Source organism: Ischnura elegans, chromosome 4 (assembly GCF_921293095.1).
Source record: "Ischnura elegans chromosome 4, ioIscEleg1.1, whole genome shotgun sequence".
NCBI lineage: Eukaryota > Metazoa > Arthropoda > Insecta > Odonata > Coenagrionidae > Ischnura > Ischnura elegans.
Window position 1 is genome coordinate 104,145,206 of NC_060249.1, and position 23,859 is coordinate 104,169,064.

The following is a 23,859-nucleotide window of genomic DNA, read 5'->3' on the forward strand; positions in this document are numbered from 1 at the left end:
ATTTCAAAGCAATTACTCAGTCATTAAAAAAAGTTACCTCAAACTGTGGCTAAAATTCCATTTTTATAAAATACCTAACGCTTGGCGATAATATAAATTCGTTCATTTAATGAAATGAAACAAATCTATGGAACAAAGCGAATGAAATATACACCTGGTGAAACTGCATTTGAGATTGAAAAAGAATAATGAGAATCACTGGTCAGAAATTTCATAGTAATATACATAATTATTCTATGAATTTGATGTTTAAATTTATCTGACTTCTTTCTCAGTATTTTTCATACTGTACTTTGATAAGTTATTAAGACATTAGTATCTCTAATTTATTTGATAAGTATTGAAGAGTTTAACATTATTTTTGTCTAGAATCTATTACTAAATAGCAGAAGGAGGTAGTGCATTCGCGTCGCATTGATAAACAACCGAAAAACGTGTCCATGTAAGAACATGTCACTTTTATGTATTTTTATATCAACCAAAATATTCATTTTATGATAAAATTATGGAAAATAAATATATAACCTACATTTTATAATATTTCTTGGATTTTAGGTCAATGTAAAACAAGTTATAGCCAACCTAAACAAACCTAACTAAACTCCAAGAAATATTATAAAATGTATTAAACAAGGTCAAGAATAGAAGAGGAAAATAATAATAATAACTATATAGCCTACTTTTGTATGATAATAGATTAACTGAATGAAATTGTTCCCTTATATATAGCAGTAATTAATTGTACCAAATATTGATTGGAACGGTTGATTTACTGCTTAAGAAGGTTTTCCCATGGCATGAAAAAAATCTTTTGGTGTCATCATGGCTTTATTGGCTTTTTTATTGATTCAGATACACGATCACTAAATTAAACAACGAAAGAAGCCAATCAAGCTTTTTAATTAAAATAATTAAGGACACGAGAAAGAAAAAAAATAATTCACCAGTTTTAAAATAACGGACTGAGAATCAAATACATGGAAAACAAGATCTATAGTTTCCTGGACCCTATTTTTAATTTTTTTTAATCACTTTTAATTCATTTCTACACCGAAGCTTACATCAGGATGGTTACTTATTCAAATAATCCAAATTCAATGAAATTCCCGGGAAAGAATTAATAAAGAAAAACTTAATTAATAAAAAAGAACTTAAAGAAACTTAAAAAAAAGAACTTAAAGAATTAATGAAAAAAGAACTAATACTTGGTAAATTAAACTTTAAAATTTAGCGCACAACATAAAATAGTTTAAAAAAATGATGAAAGTATTTTTTATATTTTATTTTGCTTGGATCAAGTGAACGTTCGGGAGTTACAGATGGATTTTCCTTCAACTAGCTTTGTAATTCAACTAGCTTTCTGACAGCCAAATGCATTGGGAAAAACCGAGCAATGCAGTTACTTTCGTGTGACAAAACTAGTTTCAAGAAGTGGTGTACTCGAAGAGAATGTAATACATACTGATTGGAGACCTAAAGTGTCCATTAAAAAGTGCCACTAAATACCTTTTACTAGGACATTTTACAACTTCTTCTCTTCTCTTTAGACGAAATGGGTTTTATCTAAAAGAAGCGTAAAACCTATATACCAGTCGAGAGGCACATGGTACACTTTCTGGGAGGAAAGTAATCTTTCTATGGAATGTTGTTGAGCTTGAGAATATAAAAATAAAGGCTTAAAGGAAATTCTTCCTATGTGGTTAAATATTACATTGGGAAAAACTGTTAATTGAAAGTAAAGAAATTTATACTCATAAATCATGCGAAAATGAGGAGAGAATCTCCAATGATAAATTCTATAATGAGGCTAGAAGGATTAAAAAATAGTAACTTAGGAGGGAACATCCAACAAAGCTTAGCGGATGAAAAAGCCTTGTTGTACCACATGAATTGCATCTTGTGGGGTAGACTGCTAGAAAAAGCACGCAATAGCGGGGATATAAAGAAAATACAATATGAAAATATCCAACACAAGAGACAAGCGGGAAAAAAGATGCCATATTTTCTAAATCATTCATAGCATGCCAATTTGTCTTAAATTTTCTCTCAGGATTATGGGTGTGACATGAATTGTCCATTATGCATCAACGAGTGCGTTTATTGCAAACTCATAAGTATTTGGCTAGGCAGGGTTATGCCGCAGAATGACAGTTAGACTCTATATAAGGGTAAATCTGGGAAATGTATTCGACTATTCATCAATTTAGTGAGAAATATTCACCATGGATTTGCTATTGCACGATTCAAACCAAGATAAGATTGAGAGCGATTAATGGCATGGATAATTTGATTAAAAAATGAAACACGACATAGATGTCATTCTCTCAAAGTGAATGCATTGTGGTCTGACAAATCTTCATTGTTCTTTTGGAATGCCTTAACTATTCAAATGGTTCTTCGACTTTCCGGCAAAGCTTTTGATATCCCCCCAAGGGATACTTTTTCAATCGCGATAAATTTTATATATGGAGGGGCTAATGGATTTCCTGCCCACGCACTAAGTAAACTTCCTCGTCGGATATGGAGGACAAGAACGCAATACTCCGCCCTTCCATCCATTTAGGACTTCAGAGTCGTGCTTCGACTCTGTTGTTGCCATCTCTATAATAGCCTGGGAACTCGCAAAACCCGTTGTCCCTTCATGGCTAATGTGACGTCAGGGAAGGATCTATTAAGGCTACCACAACCCATAGATGCAGAAGGAGAGACAACGGGAACTCTAGGAATGAACTTAATTCGTTTTCTACCGGGAGAGGACGGATTTATCGTCTCGAGGACGCCGCAACAGAAATTCCCCTTGTACCTTTCAATTAAACCGAATCGTATATGCACGTATAAACGTTACTTAAAACCTTCGAAGGACATCCCGGTGAAAGTATGCTATCGTCATTGTTTTTACAGTGGTAGGTACACCACTGATGCAACACGGCTCGGAGACATGGGCAAAACGTGCCACGACCCGAGTCGTCGTGCTAGCTGCTGCGTGACTGGGCGCCCGAACCTTGGGGACGCGGGTTCGCAAACTGGTGGGGACCAGGGGAGAGGGCAGTGACTGCGCCATAAATTTGCACCGCTCCATTAGCGAAAGGATTTTGACTCCGTTGAGAGGCTGGGTGGAGCGGAAGGAAACAGAAACGATTGGCTCAATCAGAGGAGAATGTGGAATGCGCGGAAATATCACTAGTCTAATCCTGCCGTCAGCACTATTTTTATTTACTTGGAAGCCTTGTGGCCTAGTGAATAGAGTGCCTAACTATATATCTGAGTGTCCCGGGCTCAATTACCAGCCAAAGCTTTCAGAATCTTCAAAAACTCTGAATGCGTATTGAATTAAACACAATATTCTACGATTATAAAATTAGAAAATTGCAAGTGTTTAATTTCAATGTGGAAAAAAATTCCACTCTATCACGCTTTAATCTTTGAATTTTTTCTCTGGATGGGAGCTGCATGGGAAGTAGCTACCTACTCTGAATGCATGTCATTCTCTAGCCTGTGGCTTTATCCAAGGTGAGATCTAACCCTATTTTTTCATAACAGTCTTTCTGTTGAATTAAAGAGTTAGTATTTTTACTTAGGTTATGTCATTCATTTTTCTTCAGGCATGAAGGCTGGAATCGATTTCCGATGCTATAGTATCTATAAATTACCATTTGATAGTAGATAGCAAAATATCTGGTCATCAACTTTGCTTACTACTACTACCTATCGTTATTGCTTTTTATACAGGGTCTACGAGAATGTTTTCTTGTTTGAAATATATTTTGGTAAGAGGCTAGTAAAAGCACTCGTTGCAGTTATAAATTGTGAAATTCCCACTTTTTCAAGTCTGAGCTCAACTTGAGGAAATATCCGATCATACTACTAAGAGATATGAAGGATGAAGATCTCGTAGCTTCTTTGTAATAGAGCTAAAGATTAGCGATGCATCATAGCACGGCCAACGACCTGTATACGCCGTCAGTGAGCTAGACTCTAAAATATCCAGGAAATTAAAAACTCAGTGATGGGATGAAGTTGCAGCAGCAGCAAAATTGCCGAAATAACTTTTTGCAAGTGAATCATGACAAAATTTGGGTATTCCAAATTTGCTGCAGATAAAAAATATACCACAAAAAAGGATTTCGTCATTTATAGTCATTTACTCTATAAATGTAACTGCATTTCATTCAGGTAACATTACATTCTTATGGTATTGCCAATGTATCCTCGCCTTTAGAAGTATCTCGTACCGTTTTTCCAGAACATTTAAAATGAAATATTCGGAATGCCTTCCAGATTGTTAGCTAGCCCCCATGAAAATAAGAAAAACCAATAATAAACTCCACAAATACGGTTACTGAAACCATAATAGTTATGTTAAGATTCCGGCGAGGTAAATAATGAAATATACTCTTCCAAAGTCCAAATGAATATCATCAAAGGCATTTCATGCTATAGGAATACTTATTATCATTGAAAATGAGGCCATTGAAATTAGATGATAAAAATATTAACGCACCTGGCATGCAAACTTCTGGAAATCATATTTATACTTTTACCCCGGTTTATTTCATGCATTTGAATAGCGGAATGATTATGGATGAATCACAACGGATAGTCACAATTTTTATGACACAAGGGATGTCAAATCTTGGCACCATTGAATTTTCAGTGACGTTAAATAGTGACTATACTCATTGTTAATTATCTACATCTACATCTACATCTACATAATACCCCGCAAGCCGCCTAAAAGGCGTGTGGGCAGCCGTTTCGTGGATCAGGAAGATAAAGTATTGCAGCTCATGCCTAACATTTGCTCTGGCAGAAGAATAATGGCTCCAATTGTTTTGGCATTAGCATATATGCATTGTTATACTAAAAAAGTGTCCGTGCAGAATCTATGGCAACCTCACTGGGCTAGTGAGGAAATCATGCTCTCCCGACACATCGGCAAACGAGTACAAAACGACGTTTGCCTGCTGGAGATGGCGACACGGAAAGAAAGAATATCAGCACACGCGATATGAAAAAAGCGATAACGACTGGATCTCGGTGAAAAAAATGGTGACGGCAAGGTGAGGTAGATTTCACCATCTCTGTTGCTAGACATTTATTGGTCAAAGTGCGTCGCAGGGCGGCGGTGGAGGCAGATAATAATGATAGACAAGATTTGAGGCATCATGGGGTCTCGTTGATGCGGCCTTGGAGTCACGTGTCACCATTTGTGTGTTCCGTAGCCTAGTTACGACTTACGGTACGTTGCGAAAATGACACCTACTTGCCGCTTCCTTGAGCTGAAAGTCGTTTAGCACCCTGGTGAGAGCGTCTCTATTTATCAGAAAAACATCGCAGTGGATCGCTTTTTCTCCCGCATCTCTTTCGTCATTGTTTTCCGCGGTGAAATTGCGAAAAGAATGCAAATTGAATCTCCCTCCATATATTCCGAGCTCTGATCTGCTTGGCCTCTGCCTGTTTGATCGGCATACTACTTTCCTGGTCTAATTCTCTCGTGGGGATTCTTAAAATATCACAGGAGGAGACATATACGAGAATAAGCAATAATAACTATAATTTTCGGGGAAAATATTCCCTTATCAAAAGGTAAATACAATGCTAATAATGTTGTTTCAGTTGTTAATGATAATATTAGGTTAAATTAAGAAATAAATGAAAGAATGATATAAGAAACAACCGAAGAGTTTGGAAGATAATTCACTAAAATTTCCGCCATTCACGGAAACTAGCAATTGCAATCTTGACACACGCTACAGCAGCCAGTCATAACCAACAGTCATAAATAATAGGTGACTCTCACTGTATGTATTGCATTCCATAGAAGATGCTTTTATTATACTTATTGTGGTGCTAAATTACAATGCAATAACAGCCTCAAATCTGAGTGCAGCAACAGAAATAAATTTAAAGTATTGTCAAAAGCACTTAATAAACAGGGAAAATATTTCGTTCCGGAGCATTAAAAAGAGACAATTGAATTAAGATGATGAAAATATTAACTCATTTGACATGCAAGCCTGTGAAAATCATTTTTCTACATGTTTCTTGGTACGCTTCATTTACTTGAAATACTCTTTTCATAACTAGATTTGCCAACTTATCATGGAGAGAAATATGACCTAGCGGAATGATTATTAATGAAACATATGGGTATTTCAGAATGTTGTCAAGATATCTTGGCCTCCTTGCATTACAAGCATGACTTAGATCTTAAAAATTCGTACTAGCTTAGGTACGTTTCCAGTTTTGCACAGAATATCCTTTGTTTTCATTCTAGCATAAATTTTTGACTACAGGTAAAAGTAGAATATAAAAATTGGACTTTGATATATTTGAATAAACGTTACAATCCACGTTATCCATAGGAAAACATAATAAAATTCAAAGAAATAGCTACTTAAATCTTCCTCGGTAATAAGCGGGTGAAAATGCAAAATCCATGTTCGGCCACAAATAAAAGACTCTAATGATATTTAAATGGTACTGAGTATGTTATTCCCTGAAAATAGTTACTTTATAGTCATCCCGGTAGCTTTGTATAGCTATCACCCGCGTAATCGTCGAGATAGCGATCGTTATCCTAGCGTGTACCGAAGAGAAGTACTTCCTTACTCATACGAGATTAGCTTTCGCTATATCATCAAGGGAAAAGGTTTTTTTTCCAAGACAAGAGTAATCAATTACTGTAAAACCGAACATGCGCCGACGAGAGTGGATAAAATCAAAGCGGCTGGATATCAGGAAAAAAACATCCTAGTCGGAGTGCAGCGTTTTGCACCGGACGGTCGGCGAGCCGGCTTCTACAGCCGCCGCCCGTCGCGCCGTCTCCCGCCGGCCGCCTCGCCCGCGATCGCCGGCGGAGCATTTTTTGCGTCGCCCGTGAACTTCGCATCCATCCCGGCTACCCACACTCTGGAGGGGCAGGGCGCGAGGAAAAAGTTGGGGTGGTCCTGGACCATTTCTTTCGCCGGCAATGCACTCCTTCTCCCCACCCATCTACATGTCCCTTCCTCCGAATGACTATTAGGATCTCTGAACCGTCCAGTGCCCTTCCGGCTTGCTCTTGAGTGACCGAACCTCCCAGCCTCAACTGGTTATCCACGCCTACCGGAGTGAGGTTTGAGTGACGTAAGGATTATTTGGGAGTGTGGAACGGAGGGGGATGGTCCCAAAGACCACGGTGAGCTACTGTGGTCCAGCCCTTAGACTGGAACAGGAGTTGGAGTGGAATGGCCGCGGTTCGAACCCAAGGTGGGGCATCATGGTTCTGATGCTGAGGAAATTTTTAACCAAGAGGAATTTACCAGCAATGAAATACTGAAGTAGAATGGCTTCAGCAAGAATGAGGCTCGGGAAGCCAACCCAACAGCTGCTTTCCATCCAAGCAAATAGGACCCAACTCATATTGGTGATTAGATCTGGTGATTATTACTTCTAATTATAGGTTATGAAAAAAAGAATAATTCCACTTCCATTTAAATTTCTAGTATTAAGTAGGAGTGGCGATACTTATCATTAAAATGCTCACAAATATCCCCAATGCGATAAAAGATACTGATTGTAGGGTATAAAGTACTGCGATTTTGATGATAAAGGATGTATATTACCTTTCTAAAGTCTTCTTGGATTTCTTGTAGCATTTGAATAGCCTGACAGACTGTAGATTCCTTTTACCAGCTCTACCACCTAATTCGATAGTTTAATATAACTTTTTAAGTAGGTGAAAAGGTTGTCAGCTGAAAGTTATTGATAGATTTTTAACACCTTATTATAAGATGCTATACCAAGGGCTTGAATTGGTAAAGGTGTATCTGAAAGCAGTTAAGCCATACTCAACTGTCACTGAAATCGCAAAAGTCTACTTTTTGCATAGTCAGCAGTAGTTTCAACACCCACTAGGTAGCTGACTGTGGAAATAAAAGAACATCTAAGGATATAACTGCGCTGGAATTGTAGCCTACGATTAAATTGCTGCATATTCAATATTTAACGGTCGCGTAAATTAGTACCTCGATCATTAGTTCACCTTCTGACGGATACTGTGTTAACCCATCACAGGGACTGAGATTCTTCCCGATATTCTGTAATGAGAGGGAGAAAAAGATTGTTTTGGAATCGGAAGTTCGAAAAGATAAGGGGAATGCCGAAGAAGAGGGAGGAAACTGAATCGTTCGAACCCTTGGAGGAATTTATTTTCTTCGCTTTTCAGCAATTCGTGCGTTTTCGTGCACGAAAGCCATTCGAACCCCCCCACCCATCCTATGCAAGGGTAGCAGAGGGGGGTGGGGGTCGAGGGGAAGGTAAAGGGCGGGGTGGGTGGGGTGAGTTTTTGAGGGGAAGCAGTGCAGGTTGGATAAATGCATACATACTCACTCACACATATGCACACATATATCCTCGCGTCGGGAATACAAAAAAAATAAAATAATTCGAAAAGAGAGAAAGACTGATAGAGAGAGAGAGAGGAGGAGAAAAAAAAATGGAATATCGATTCAAGGGGAGTGGAAAACGAAAATTGCGAGCCGCGACGTAAAAATATTGATTGTTATTGTAAAAAAAAAGAGAGGAATGGAAATTAATCACGAATGCACAATAAAGATCGGCGTCTATAAAAAAAATGTGGGGGAATTGGAATGGGAAGAGGGGGTGGGGTAACGGGAAAGGTGAAAGGGGAAGTGGGGTGAGGGGTAGCGAATGGAAATATATATTTTTTCCCCCACTCTTTCTCAAACGAGGAAGAGGGAAGGGAGGGGGGTTTGGAGGAGGGGTATGAGGGGGGGGAGGGTCACGTGGTGAGGGGGTGGGGGTGTCCCCACGCGGTAGAGTCACGGGAGGAGTGAGTCACGTGGGCGAGCGCGAGGGATTTTGTGGGGGGAGGGGGTTCACGGTTGCTCGTCACACAGGCGGTGGGGTGGGGACTGGCTTGGGGTGGGAACCGAAATGGACTATGGGTAAATGAGAGAAGGGTGACGAGGCGCAGGGGTCCGTCATTACGGCGGAAGGAAAACGGAGTAATGGAAGGATTAAATGGGTGCGCGATATTAAAAAAAGTGAGGCACGAAAAAAATATTAGAGAAGAAGAAAAAAAACGATACTGAAAAAAAAGTTGGGACCTTGGTGAAATTTGATGAAAGCTCCAAGGGTGGGCCTCGGAGTTGGCAAGGGTGGTGCGCGCTCATAGTAGTACTTATCACGCCCGGCGATCGTCAACTCTTATTATATACAGGAGTCGACGCTCGTAGTGGAGATAAACGAGGTGAGCGGAGGATGTGTAGGACAGGGGAAATAAATAAACAGTTTCTCATTAGCGATGCCGCGAACATTAAGGAGTATCCCTCGCTTTTTCTCATTTGCCGAATCACCTTGAAGAACGGTCTCAAAGAATCCAAGGTTCTTACTGCTTTTACTGACCGATATAAAACCTGCACCTCGTATTTTCCTATTGCGCTTCACCACGCAAAAATGAAAAAAAATTCCTTACCCTGACGGTAAAAATAAACTTCTGCAGAAATTATACGCAGTGAAATTAATTACCACTTGCACCATGCTCTAAAGACATTTCTACGACATGAAACTGAAGCACAAAATATTTTACGTAAACATTATTCGCTCCAAAGCATTACTTTTGATTTTATCCTTAAGTTTACCATTTGGCTATTAAACCTGAAGAATCTTTATTGCTCTACGCACAAAAGCTGTTTTCCTGATATGGTATGTCTGGCCTAGAAGTTGCTCGCGGTTGAATAAAATACGTTTCTTTGGAATGAGACCACGAACGGTCGGGCTATTTTGACTCGGGTATTTCTACTTCGATTCTATCGGTTCGAGATAGGAATTAAAATTAGCAGTTAAGTGGCTTGTAAATTCGTTTCGGCTTGTGGCAAAGATTCGGGCTTTGTATTTAAATTGGAATTCTTGAATTTAGGATATCTACCCAATTAACAATACGCCTCCTTTATGATCGTACGCTTGCAAATGGCTGGCGTTCAACGCACTCCTAATTTTATGTCAAGACACGTTAAGATCAGAATAGGTAATCCTATTAATTTTTTTCTCGCAGTTGCATACAATATAAACACTGGTTACGAGTTGGATGCTGAGGTTATTGCTAAACTGGCTTTGCGTATCAAGGTAGGCAAGGTATTATCGAGGCAGACTTGTATGAAGAAAGTTCCGATTTATTTTTACAGCATTAGTACCTGAATATGGTCTTCGTAAAATACGAAAGAACTCGATTACACACCAGTGTAGTTATCAAAATTCATCGTCATGTGGAACTAGAGGAGAAAATTGTTCATCTTACTTGCATCATCTCCGCGCAGCGTGAATAAAATTCATCGTAATATGGGTCTACAGAAGAAAAACGTTTTTCCCATCTGACTCATCTACGCTAAATGTGAATACTTCTCAAAGGGCTTGGTTGGCGGTTTTCATTGGTCAGTGGTTGTGGGAGAGAACGATTGAGTGCTACATTCATTTAAGTCCGATTAGGCATCATCAGTTTACGTCAGTGACAAAGAGTCAAGTATATTAAATAGACTCAATTACGCTGTATGAATACCCCTCCGCATTAACGCGATGGAGGAGGTCGCAACTTCTTTTCATTCCATCATAGCCAGCATGTCTTCCTCTGGATTCCTCTTATCCCGCCTTCATTTATCTATGTTCATCCTCAATACTGGCGCACACTTATTGTCGACGTCTCATCACGTATACATTTCGCAATCTTTTTCTGCCATTCTAATCCTCGGATAGTATTACTTGTGAACCTCGTCCGTAAAGGAAACCGAGCTCTTTTCAAGAAGTTCTTTTTCTACAGTGCATAAGTTATTGGACTGTTGGAAATAGTATGCTTGAATATAAAGTTTAATTTTAAAATAACGAATTCTGAAAATCTCTATAAAAAATAAAACGAAAAAATCTAGACCAGTGGAGACTGATCATTTCAAAGAACTTTATGTTGGGGTTAACCGTCTACTTGATGCATATTGGATTGGATGTTAAACGCAGCCATGTGACCAGCTTGAGGCGATAGATAAAAACTTACAAGGACAAAGTTATAAAAACTCTCTGTACAAGTATTTTTTCTTAATACCAATGGATTTCTTGAATAAAATCAAGTTACTTTATGTTTACAGTTCGTTCTTATAATACAACATTTTATTGAGATAGATGTCTCAGGTGAGGAAAATTTTACTGTGAGTACTTATTAAAGACAACCTGGCACTGTTTCCCTTTACAGTTCAGATGAGAGTGAAGATTGACTTCATCCCAGAATCACCTCACATGGGAGTTATAATTAGATAATAAAACGTGGCGCTAAAATCCTTTTCTTGTTTTTCATGAAACTGAGGTTCAAAAATTCATTCTGGTAATAATATATTGACTGCCCCGCTACCTAAGAAAAAAGGCCGGAGTGAAGACTTGAGAGTATATATTTCACTAATTCATGGTGATATCTGAACTACGTCTCAGTATTTAGACTTAGCTATAATTGGAGGTGTGTGAATGTGAATAATGAAAAATGTGAATAAAATAATATAAGAACTAATAATAATTTGAATTAATGTAATTAGTATGAGACGTAGCTTTCCGTTTGGGAAACACGAGATAATTTCCTACGGATTCGGCGCCTGCGACTTATCATTCCATCTGCAAGGGTGAAAGCATAAGAGCCTGTGACTGATAAATTAAGCTGTGAAACAGAGATGATTGTTGCGTAGGAGACGAAGTCATTTTAAAAAAATACACGAACCACTCAAAAAGATGCATGTATGCCTCCCCCCGCGTCGTTTGCAAAATTAAGCCAAGAGCATTCGCATCCCCAAATGAAGTCGTTAGGAGCATGTGATGTGATATGCCTCAGGCGATTAACTATAATTTTTTCGTATGACTTCGCATCATTTAATTTTCAAAAGTCACGCGATGATCGGTGCCTTACTCTGTGGATCCTTACCGGCAACGCTCGATTATAAAAAAAGGAGAAATTAATTTATACAAAAGGGGATAGTTAAAAGCGCGTTCAAATACTTTGCTTTCATTGGGAAGTGTCCTGCTAAACTAGAAATGCTGAGCAAAGTTGTGCTTCACTTCAATTTTATACGAAACTAACCCGTAATTTGAAAATTTCTCTTTGTTACGGCGGAAAACACGTATTATTTAATGTTTATGGAGAAACAAATACCCACGATTTTAGAACAAAAAGAAAACAAAATGCTCTCTTTTATTTTTTAGGGGAAAAATACTCACGATTTTATAAAAAATAACAACAAGTCTTACAGAGAAATATATTAAGCCTGGTTCTCGAAATTAGTAATGGAACTTTTTAATTCCGAAAGTATTTGGACGCAATTTCCGTTCAGCATAACGGGGATTCATAGGCTTAGAAGACTGCACTGGAGCAGTTAGCTTCGAAATTACCATTATAATCAATCCTTGTGCTGATGCATACAAAGCGGATAATTCATTGTATATGGAACGGAATGGTGAATAAAATAGATAAGGGTGTCACAATTAATAGAATTATAAGAAATGTTGAAAGAAAAAATTATAAGTGGGACGCACATTCTTAGGCAAAATGCAAATACATCAACTGGTTACGCAAATTGAATTAGTAATAAAAAAATCCAGGACGTAATTTTCTTCCGTGAATCGTTATTGGTTGTCAAATTTCGGCAGATGTTTTCTGTTTTTAATCTCCGATATAAATTTACCTGGCAATTTATAATATTGATTTGAACCGTCCTAAAGACACACTTATACCCCGGCAACAAATCAAGTTTTCAGTGACAAGACCCGGAATTACTCGTCCAAGCCTGCTACTTGGAAAACTATAATACCACTTCCGAGTTGGAGAAACAGAACTCAAATTCAACAAGGTGGACCGGGGATAGTAATATACGCATATTCAAATCGAGTCAAGGTGGGACCTGGCTGTTAAGAAATGACAGACCGTTGATTCAATACCGATGCCAGAATAGTTCCCCGGGCAACGAAACTCACTCAAGATGTGATGTTGCGGATAATTTATGGCCACAAAAGGCTCAGGTGATAGAGACGAGTTAGAGATAGAGGCACTTAGAGAGAGAGGGAGGAGGATGGAGAGGGGAATTGAAAAAAAATAGAATAACGAAATGAGAGTTCCGCGTATTTCGACGCGTGGTCTTCGCCCTTCGAGATGGAATTAACATGTCCCCGTCATTATGAAGGAAGATTCACTATCTGCCCCCCGCCCTCAAACCCCCCTCCCGCCCCCCGCGGTTCAACTCCCACCGTCACCTGGCGGGGGGCACCTTCCGAACATCGACTATAACTCTGCTTCGCCCTTCTCTATCACTCCGAATATTCTTCCTTTCCCCAATAGGCTCTCATACAGCCAGAGAGTGAGTGAGGAAGACTCTTTTTCGGGCTCTCATCACGGCACCCTTATCTGAGGAGGAGGGCTGAAGTCCCTGCCGATTAATAAGTTGTTGGGCGGACCCGTCATTAGCGCGATGAAATTTCGGTCAAAACCGGTACCGGTGGAGAAGGCATGAAGGGAAGGCTATAACTCGGTAAGTTATGGAAATTTTCGAGCCTTTATGTGTAATGTTGACGTCAAAATTTCAAAAGATAATTATACTTAAATAAAAAATTGAATTAGGGTAAATTTGAGAGTTAATGCTCAGAAAAATTTCATATCTACGCAATTTCATGTACTTCCTTTGAGATGTACCAGCTTTGAGGTATATCTAGTAAGTTATCGGTAAGATTCGAGCCTGTATTTGTAATGTGACGTCAGTATTTTACAAGTTCATTACACTTTATTAAAAAAATGAATTAGAGTGAATATGAGGTGTGATGCTCACAAAAATTTGGTAGTTCCGCAATTTGAGATAAACCGAATTTGAGGTATATCTACACTAAACACGCTCAAAGAACATTTTATTCGCAACTAACCGTAGTGCAAATTCCAATACTTTGTGAGTACCGTGGGAAAGGAAGGTACATGGCCACGGAGAGTAATTTCGTAGGCATGTTTCACAAATTATCCGCCTAGGTTTGTGTGTACCAACTGTACGATGAAAATGATATTTCGCGTGAAGTTGATGGTGGGTGAATTCAATTTCTGGAAGTTACGCATGATAGAACAAAGTAAAAGCACTCTGTACTTTATTCTATATTGCTAGTGTAGAAAATTTATTTAGGCAATAACTATTTTATGACAAAATTTTCCATTTCATCCAAATTATGTTATCATTTGCTGGGAAACAATTCCCGCGTAGGTATTAATAATAGAAATCTGGAGTTCCTAACAGGTTGATGTCGTTGGTCTGTGGTGACGTGAAGTATCAATGACCTATTCTTTGATCGCCTTCCATGGTAGAGATCGTTGCTATAGATAAAAATTGAGGGCACGAACAATCATCGGTGAAATTCAATTGTATTAACTGGAAAGTGATTTGAAGAAACGTTAGAACCACTGAGTAATTGATCTGAAGTAGAAATTACTCTCATCCTCCAATGATCATTTCAACTTGATATAATTTTGGCAATGAAATGAGATATTGGTGAGATAACATTAAAAGTTTCGAGACGTAGGGGCCGTGACAGTCCTAAGCACAGTGTCAAATTCCCGGGCTACGGCTATTTGTTGTACTGCACTTAAATGTTAGCCGTCTTAACGATATGGAGTATACCATTCAGGATATGAAGAGTTAAACGCTTACAATATCACACTTATTGCTAACGTTATGTGAATTGATACTTTCAATAACATACAGTATACTTAACAATGTTTGTTTTACTAAAAACTCACGGATGATTCTAATTTTGATATCAGGAAATTTTTCCCACCATCATGACAAAAAAGAGCCTAGAGGCATTGAAGGAAAAAGCCAGCCAAGAGATTTTAATTATGAGCCGGAAACAGTTGCCTATCGGCGGAACTCAATAATCTAGACCACTTGTGGAGCCTTAGAAACCAGGAAAACAGGGTGGTATTTCTTATCTAATAAAGACGGCCTGAGCATGAATTGAAAAATGGAATGAATTTTTTTAAACAGCTCTTATGATAGGCATGATTCAATTACTTTTATTGCCTATTACTAAATTACATGTGGTTCCTTATTGTTCTCTTTTGGGAAATTGCGGGTTCTGAGGAAATAATATGTAATCTCTATGTTAAGCTTTGGTGACTTCCATGCATCAACATGCTTATTATTTGGAAACGAATTATCCTTGAACATCCTGGATTTATCTTCAACACACCTGATGTAATATTCCTGAACAAACTCAAAAGAAGTTAAGTATAACCCATTTTAGTAATGTTGTTCAAAGTGCAAATTCTATTAATTCACCCGAAAAGTTATCACCAAAATTCCAGTTTATCAATAGCTAGTTGAAAAATACCTCTGTAAATGAATATATTTTATCGCCTACAATTAGAAAAAAACGTGTCCGTCAAGGAATGAAATTTTATCTGTTATGTGAATATATTAAGTGTATAATCTTTTCCTCTTTTCTTTTATTAGTGCATAAAATCTCCAGTTTTCCAGCGGTGATAACATTTTTCCATGAATTCCTCTTCATAGACCAACGCCTCTTTTTTTTATCAATTTGAACGCTTGAAAAATTCTAACGGTTCCCATTTTCCGTCATGTGTCTAGGATAGGTAAGCGGATAGCCCTAGAGAGTAGAAAAGCGAAGCGGGGTGATGGGTTGGACTTAAGGTGGTGTGACAGAGTGGAAACAGGAAAAGAGGGGTTTGGTGCTATGAAATCTTCTCAGGTTTGTGTGGGACCTTTTTTCCCTGTATTCAAAGGGATTCCATGTCCTCATATGCACTCACATGATGAGCCCCATAAAGGTGTCAAAAACATTATAGAATTTTAATGAAGCACATACCTAAGAGTTCCATGTGCCAAGATTTTGTTAAGTTAATTTTTCCTGCATGCTATAATCTTTAAGAGGATATCAGGAAGTACTCCCTTTCTGCAGGTCGAATTTCATCTCGATTAATCTTGCAGTATTAGTCGCATAAAAGAAAGCACTATAATCATGGAAATTTCAGGGTCATTTGCATACAACCCCGTAAGCTGCCTCAATAGGCGTCTTAAACATTATCGAATGGTCTATAGAGCAGAAATGTACTCTTGTGTTTCAACATGTAAATCACCTCTATGAATAATTAATTTCACTATCTGTACTGAGGTTAAATTTTTACATTTAAGATGCATGTGCCGATTGACAAGGCTATGGTCTATTTAGAGTTATATATTTGATGCTGAAAGTATAAGTTCCAAACAAGTAATGTGTCAGGTAATGAAGACAAAATACGACCGGTTGAGCGGCAGTGGTGCATCAGGAAAAACCTCCATGGCAACAACACTGTACCACTGGTATTGTACCGGGAGTCGAATAACGGACTGCCAGGGTGAGCCCTTGCCGGCCCTTCATAGTAAGTGTACACGGCTTGCAGGGGTTTGCGCTTGACGGTCAAGAGGTCGCTGGTTCGACGAGTCGGCGGGATGAATAAGTACTCGTCTTCAAACGATTAACATGAAAAATAACGTGTAATAAGAGACATGTTTCTCGCTTGAGTTTCTCGCTGGTTTAACCGCCTGAACATTTAATTAATAATTCACAATAAACTTGAAGGACTACATTCTTGCAATTAATTTTCTGTGAAACCAAGCGTACTATGATGTGGAAATTTCTTGTACCTAACATTAAGGCTAAACTCAGCTCTCAAGTCAAAAAACGTTATTTTTGAGAAAAATTTTACTGCTATAATAATAAAAGACGAAATTAAAAATGCACATTACATTATGTTGAAAAAACAGTGAATTTGTCATAAAACACTAAAAATGTACTTGAGTGGAGATGAAAACCGTATTACAGCAAGTATTTCAAAATATTCTCGTATCAAATTGGCTTTCTCTTCTCACATGTGGTCTTCGACGCAATATCATGTGGGCTGCGTAGTTAATAGCTGATGATATTTCCATGCAACTCAATGAGAATAATTTTCTGTATTGCTTCATCCAGTGAACATGTAATTTTGAAATAATAAACAGTTCCTGCTCAATCAGTTACCAACAGAGAAAAGTTCGATAGTTGTTACTTATACATTATAAAAAAGTGCAAGACTAATGAGTTTCTACACCTCGAAACCATCACAAGTGCTTAACCAGCCCCAATTTTCACTATTTCCACAACTCCTTTGTTTATTTGCACATAAGGGATGGAATGTGTCTCGCTGTAGGTGCTTGAGAAAAAATTATGCACTGTTTTAGCCTTCACAAAAATTCTTTTTGAAGCATAAAAATGTATCTACCCCATTAGTTTTGAACTCAAAAAACATGCCACTATTTTGTGACGTCTCAGTCAAAAGAAAAACAATTATTGCTAAAATCCAAAGTACCCGCGTTGAATGATTGATTTAGAATAAATTATGATTTCTACTTATGACAGAAAATGGTAAGGGGATGACGAATTACAGCTTTGGAAGATACCAACCCTAAAAATAGCCCAAAACAGACTCCTTTTACTATACTAACATTACCCAGAGATGTTTTGGCATGGGAACTTCTTCAAGTCTCAAAAGAAGTACGTATTATTCCACCTGGTCGTATTCTGTCTAGATTTCCTGAAAATAAAACATGTATAAAGCTATTCCCTTGAAGATATTAGTCTATGGAGTAGACCCTTGTTAAAAGTGAGATGTACCTCGAGTGGACAGAAGAACTCTACGAACGAACGAGACTTGCACAATGCCCTCGAGACCTGGTACTGGCGACGAATGCCGTAGATAAAATGGACGGAGAGGGCGAGAAGCGAGGAGTGCCGAAGAATACGGGCAGAAAGGGAAATAAGGAGCTCTATATTCCAGAGAAGGACTCCGTGGATAGGTCATGTCATAACATAGCAAGTACGTGACGAATATCACGGAGGGAAAATTTGAAGGAAAAGCCCCCGATGAGGACCTAGGGATGAGTACTAGGAACCGCAAGAGAAGGACACAAGGGATAAGAGTTTCAGGCAACTGCAGGAGTTAACATGAGAATGGGAGATATGGAGAGCTACAGCATACATCTTATAAAAGATCACAAGTTCAATAAAGACTCTCCGAAACCGATTTCAAGCTCTGTGAAATGTTCATTCCTTCATACCATGGGGGAAAGGGGATAGGAACGCTTTATAAAAAGGTAATTTTTTTAACCATCTCAAATAATCTAAATACCTTCTTTAGGAGGTTAAATAAAATTGAATTGTAAGGGTATCTTTCATTTTTTCATTTTTACTATGCCAACGATAAAGTTGATATTGAATTACTTGTTCATATGTTTCCCCATGCATATATGTTTATTTCTTTTTCAGTGCAACGTAATGTATTAGATTGGGCAAAACCAATTCATGTTACCACCCGACCGAATAATCGACGTCTACATCTACATAATATCCTGCGAGCAACCTTTAGGGTGTTTGGCAAGCAGTGATCAATCACCAGCTAATGGTCAACTTTTAACAATATTTTAAATATTCATTATAATAATACAAATCATAGGATTGTAGTATTATGTATGCGTGTCACTCTAGTTTAAAAACTTTACTTCAGTGTATGCAGTGAGGTAAAGCAAGTAGTGATGACGCCACTGGCCTCTGTTTCTTAGCAATACTGTTCCCTGAAGGAGAGAAAGAAAAAGGAATCTCACTGTCGATAGCAGGCTTCGGGAGCCGTGCCACCGCAAAAGGTTACGCATGGTGGCGGCGGATCGCGATGGGGAATGCTAGGAGCCCTGCGATTACCGCGATTACCGCGTGAGTAACACGTGTAATTGCCGAATGCTCCCGCCCCTCTTGGGAGATTTGACAGTGTCGTCACTCACAACGATGCGGGTCACACAAAACCCGAGGCGAAACATTCATCGCCGAGGCCATCGCGTCATTTTGATTTAAACGGTATCCGCCGGACAGTCGGAGAAAGTGTTTACCTGCCTTAATGGAGCCTATTCACTTAAATTATTCTCCCCGCCATGTTCCCGCGGACGGACATAATTGAAGAGTGGAGATGCTCCGGGTAGAGCTTTAGACACTGGACATCGGATAAATCTTGATTTGCATAAAGCGCAAGAACCTGTTCTAACGCCGGCGATAATTAGTTTTTTCGCTTCCCTTCCTTGAGCTTGGCACGCTGTTTTTTTTTTGCCCGCTTCGAGAGTGTGACTGTAACCGAACGCCTTGTTAGCACTTAGCAGACTCGGAACTGGGAGGAGGTGGGGTACGGTATTCGAGGCGGTGCAGAAGGGGGAGGGGGAGGTCGTTTTTTTACTCTAAGAAGGTGAAGGAGGCAGAGAGCTACAAGGAATATTTTGTGGATTCAAATCTGTGAAAATGAGGCATGAGGCCCCACATAGAGGCCATGGGAAAGCGAATGAATTCTTCCTCAATAACCCTTATTAAACCAACTAAGGCTCATTAGCAATGATAACACTTCCTGACTTCCAACATTTATTTTTAACAATATTTAAATACATAAATTAATATATAAACAATATTTAAATTGTGGAAGTTACGGAGTGTTATCATTGCTGAAATGGAGCCCTTCCACCACGTTCAAGCTACTAGTTCCGATTCAACTAAAATTTGCTTCAAGCGTGTTAATATTGAATGCAATCCGTAAAAATTAACCTTGCTCACTGGGAAAGTTTAGGTTAAATGGAAAAAGATATCACTTTGATCTCGAATATTGAATATTAGCCATAAATTTTCAGTACTGGCGTCCTTCTTTACATACATTTGTGATTAAATCTTATCTGCAATGGTATTTGTGGTACGTACACAGATCTCGCAAAAAAATTAAAAAAAGGCTTAGAAATGTAAATTCTATCACACGATAAACAAGCGTATTTTTCAAGGTATTATGAATGCATCCTTATTTTTAAAATCAACAAGATGAGGTGGCTATAAATACATATTATTGTCCATTTCAGATATTCAGAAAAGCCTCTCTTGATTCATTATATTAATTTTTTTCAGGAATGAAAAACATATAGCCTTCCTGAATACTGCTCATGTCGGAGCTTGAGCACAGGTTCCTATGATAAGTATGAAAAATTTCATTGGCCCTAAAACCAAGGATTTGAATTATTTTAACTTCCACACCTATTAGACCTGAGTGGCTCTCATTTACTGCCCTGTATAAGCTGGCGAAATATTGTTACTGCACTCTGAAGGTACCTCAGGAGGATCCTTGAAGAAAGACCGGAGCGTATTCGCGCTATCGAAGGCGTAGGCGACGTAAGAAAAATTTATTTCTATTATTGGATGAAAAGAAACCTGAAAAACCGAGGAATGCGAGAGGGGTTTTAAAAAGAAACGCTATTTATTTTTTTTCTCCTCCATCCCTTACGGCTCCTAGTGCACAAGGTGCTCGGGGAAGGGAGAGAGAAAGGAAGAGGGGGTTCGAGAAATACGTATAGGGTCGGCGGGGGTGTTGGTAGAAAGAGTAGTGGGAGGGGAGGGTGCAGCGCTACGTAGCGAGAGGGAGGGGGTATAGTTGTGGTGGGGTGTGAGGGCAGGGGAAAGTGGAAGGGGTCGGTTGCGTTGTTGGTACGATTGTGCATCGCTCGCTTCCAGCTCGTGTTGCTGAAAACGCGTTGGATGCACGGCACGCTTGCCGTGTTGTTGTGTTGTTTGAGGGGGAGGGGAATCCCTCATAGCCCCTCCCCCCCACTCGCGTGTGTTTTTGACGTGGAGCTTCCCTCGTGCATGAATTCGCGTGTTTATAGCGAAAGCGGTCCATATTTGCAGAAGATAAAACTCATGCCTAGAGAGTGAGAGAGAAGAGGAACGGTGAGTTCGAACGGCGTGCGCGCATGCGATTGACGTGCGGGGAACTATTGTGATGGTCGTTGATCCGGAGTAGCATGGAAGCCGACAGGTAAAAATAAATTTTAAACGAAATAAGAGGGCGCGATCTAGAAAGGAAAGGAAGCTCAGGATGTGGAGTGATTTTTCTGCTGACGTCAAGAGACTTGCCTGTTTCCTCGATATTGGAAATGTTTTGAGGCGGCATCGCGCAAAGAAGAGCTCTGAGAATGATTGAGATGACATTTTTTCTTCACGCCGTATGTATACTTATCGTAACCTGGCAGGCTTTCTTTTTGCTCCCAATTAGAAAAAAGATTCTGTATTCACGAACTGGAGCAGAATGGAAGCCGACAGGTAAAAATAGCTGAATCATAACGGTATGTGAGAGCGCCCTGTAGTATGGAAAGGAATGAGAAGTTATTTTAATGCCAAAATCAGGAAACTTAGTTGTTTTCTTGATTCTTGAAGTTGTCGAGGTGACTCGCGAGCAAAGAATAATTCGAATTTTTTTTCATTTACGCAGTATGCTTATCGCTAGCTAGCGTACTATCTGTAAAGGGAGGGATGATTTTTGAAAAGGATTGTAAAGCCACGAATCCGAATTTCTTAGAATCCAATTTGAAAAAAAATTGAACGGTACCTATACCAGTTATCGTTAGGAAGGAAATTTTTGGGTACGAAATGTTTTTTTATCGAAAGTCTTGTCTGTTTTCTTGATCGTTGGATTTTTTTCATAACACTGGTTTAGCAGGATTATTTTCTTTACTAACGGGAGGGTGAAATATGGAATAAGGAACTAAATTTACGGACAGGTGTACCATAGAAGGCGACAGGTAAATATAAACATTAAAAGAGGGTGAAATTATACAAGGAAGGGAAGTATGAGACGCGAGATAAGTTATAGGCAGAGGGAAGTTGACTTTTGTCTCATGATACTGGGATTCTTGAGGGCTGCATGGAACTTCGTATGCTAATCGTTGTCCAGTAGCAAATATCGTTGCCGTTACTATTCACGATTGGATGGATGAATATTAAATGCCTTTTTGCACTCACGGAAATAAAGTGAGAAAATGCGCAAAAGGAAATTATAAAAAATTAATGATTCGGAAATGTTGCATGGGCTATGGTCAGTGACCAAGTGCCCAGCACTATGAAGCTATGGAAAGGTATTTGCTTCAGTCAGTTTGCTTCTTAGTTATTTCATCGTTAGAGAGTATAAATCCAACGTTTTAGTTTTTTACCCGGGAAGCCTACCACCTGACTCTATTCATCCTCAAGTTTTTTCTCCTTATCGCACTCTTAGATCTTATATGCTCTCCTATACGTAAGGCATCGTGTAAACATTAATTCAAATCAGTTGCTACATATATCAGATTTCCTCCACGGAATTTATTAGAATCGGCTTATTTATCCAAAAGTGAGCTAATTTGGAATTAAACGAGTGATCAAGAAAAATATATAAAAGCGTGTTGCATGACAAAACCACACGATGCTGATAAATGTACGATGTATAGCTCAGACTGCAAAGAAAATTACCGAGGTTTTGTGGTACGAGCAAGAAATGGAGTTCTAGGAATTCCATCAAAGTAATATGGCTTCCAATTCATTGTCGCGAGCAGAGGGATTTGCACTTAGGTAAGGGGTGAGAATGAGCGAGGAAATCTTATATTAAGAATAACTAAATTGGTAACTACAGAATTTCGGGTAGAGCTACGAACCAAAAAGAATATTTAAAGGACGGAACCTGTTCATTGAGACAGTCCTGTCTAGGGTTTTCCATCAAAGCCTATAATTTAAACCTTCATGTCCTAAAATCAGGATTTTTATAAAATAGGTAAAGTGTATTAGGCAATTTAAAAAAATAAGTGGCTCTGAGTGCAAATCATTTGTCGAAAAAATAAACTAAAAGGATAAAATATTTAAGAAATCTAATGCACTCCAATTTTTAACTCGGAAAATGATGTGCTGGAAATTGTTAGTATCCATTACATAAATAATAGACGTAGTAAATTAATGATGAAAATGAAAAAGCAGGAGCGAAATTTTCATTTTCATTATGTCACGTTTCCACTCCATCTCGCCTGAAACCTCAGCCTAAAAATCAATGACGTTTTATCATTTCATGCAAGACTTTATCTCGATATTTTTTTTACAAACCTGAGATTTGGATTCTGCACCCCATAGATACCAATCGAAATCACCACAGAACTTATCCATCGACGCATTTGATGGCAATTAAATTGAACCATTGAGCCAGGTTTCGAAGTGTGGTGTTACTGAAGGAAAAATCGATTGAACGTGTTTTTAATGAAACGTGATAAGAAGAGAAGGAGATGAGGTAAGTCGTATGATAACCCTAAGAAGAAGGTGGCTCAATTTCTTCGGCCACATCATGAGTCATGATGGACTGATGAGGACAAATTTCAAAGAACAAGCAAACGGGAAGAAGAGCAAAGAATGGCTCCGGATGAAATACGTGAAATCAGATTATTTATGATGTAAAATAGAAGAAATACTTAAATATAAAAGGATTAGCTGGCAGGAGAGGGGAGCGGTGACCTATGTTAAACCAACCTTTGGATTAATATTCACTCAATCATTTTTAACTGTGTGGTATTCCACTCGAAGTTTTCTTGTTTAAATAGCTTTTACCAATAGCACTTCTTTTTAAATAAAGAGACCCAGGTCTCCATGAATACTCTCAATAAATTATTATGTATATATCTCATTAATGTTACCTAATTACCTAACGGAAGAAGAGATGCATTTTGAAACGGACGCCAGAACATAGTAAATTGATGAGTAAAGATATTCTTTCATGAAAATGTTGTTCTGGTCCTTAATTTTTTTTAAATTTCTAACTGCTCTCTAAAATCTAATTAAAAACTTTTAGTGACCAGGACAACACTCTCATAAACGAATATCTTTACTCATCCTTTTCCCCTATTTTGGCGTAGGTTACAACATCACTAACAAGGTTACAATAAAATGTTAAGGTATAAAAAT

At 38.6% G+C, this 23,859-nt stretch overlaps 1 long non-coding RNA gene across 1 annotated transcript in view; it reads right to left on the minus strand.

Annotated features, from left to right (window-relative positions):
- Positions 1–23,859, minus strand: part of LOC124156906 — a 352,033-nt gene that overhangs the window by 45,703 nt on the left and 282,471 nt on the right. The gene's annotated exons all lie outside the window — the stretch shown is intronic.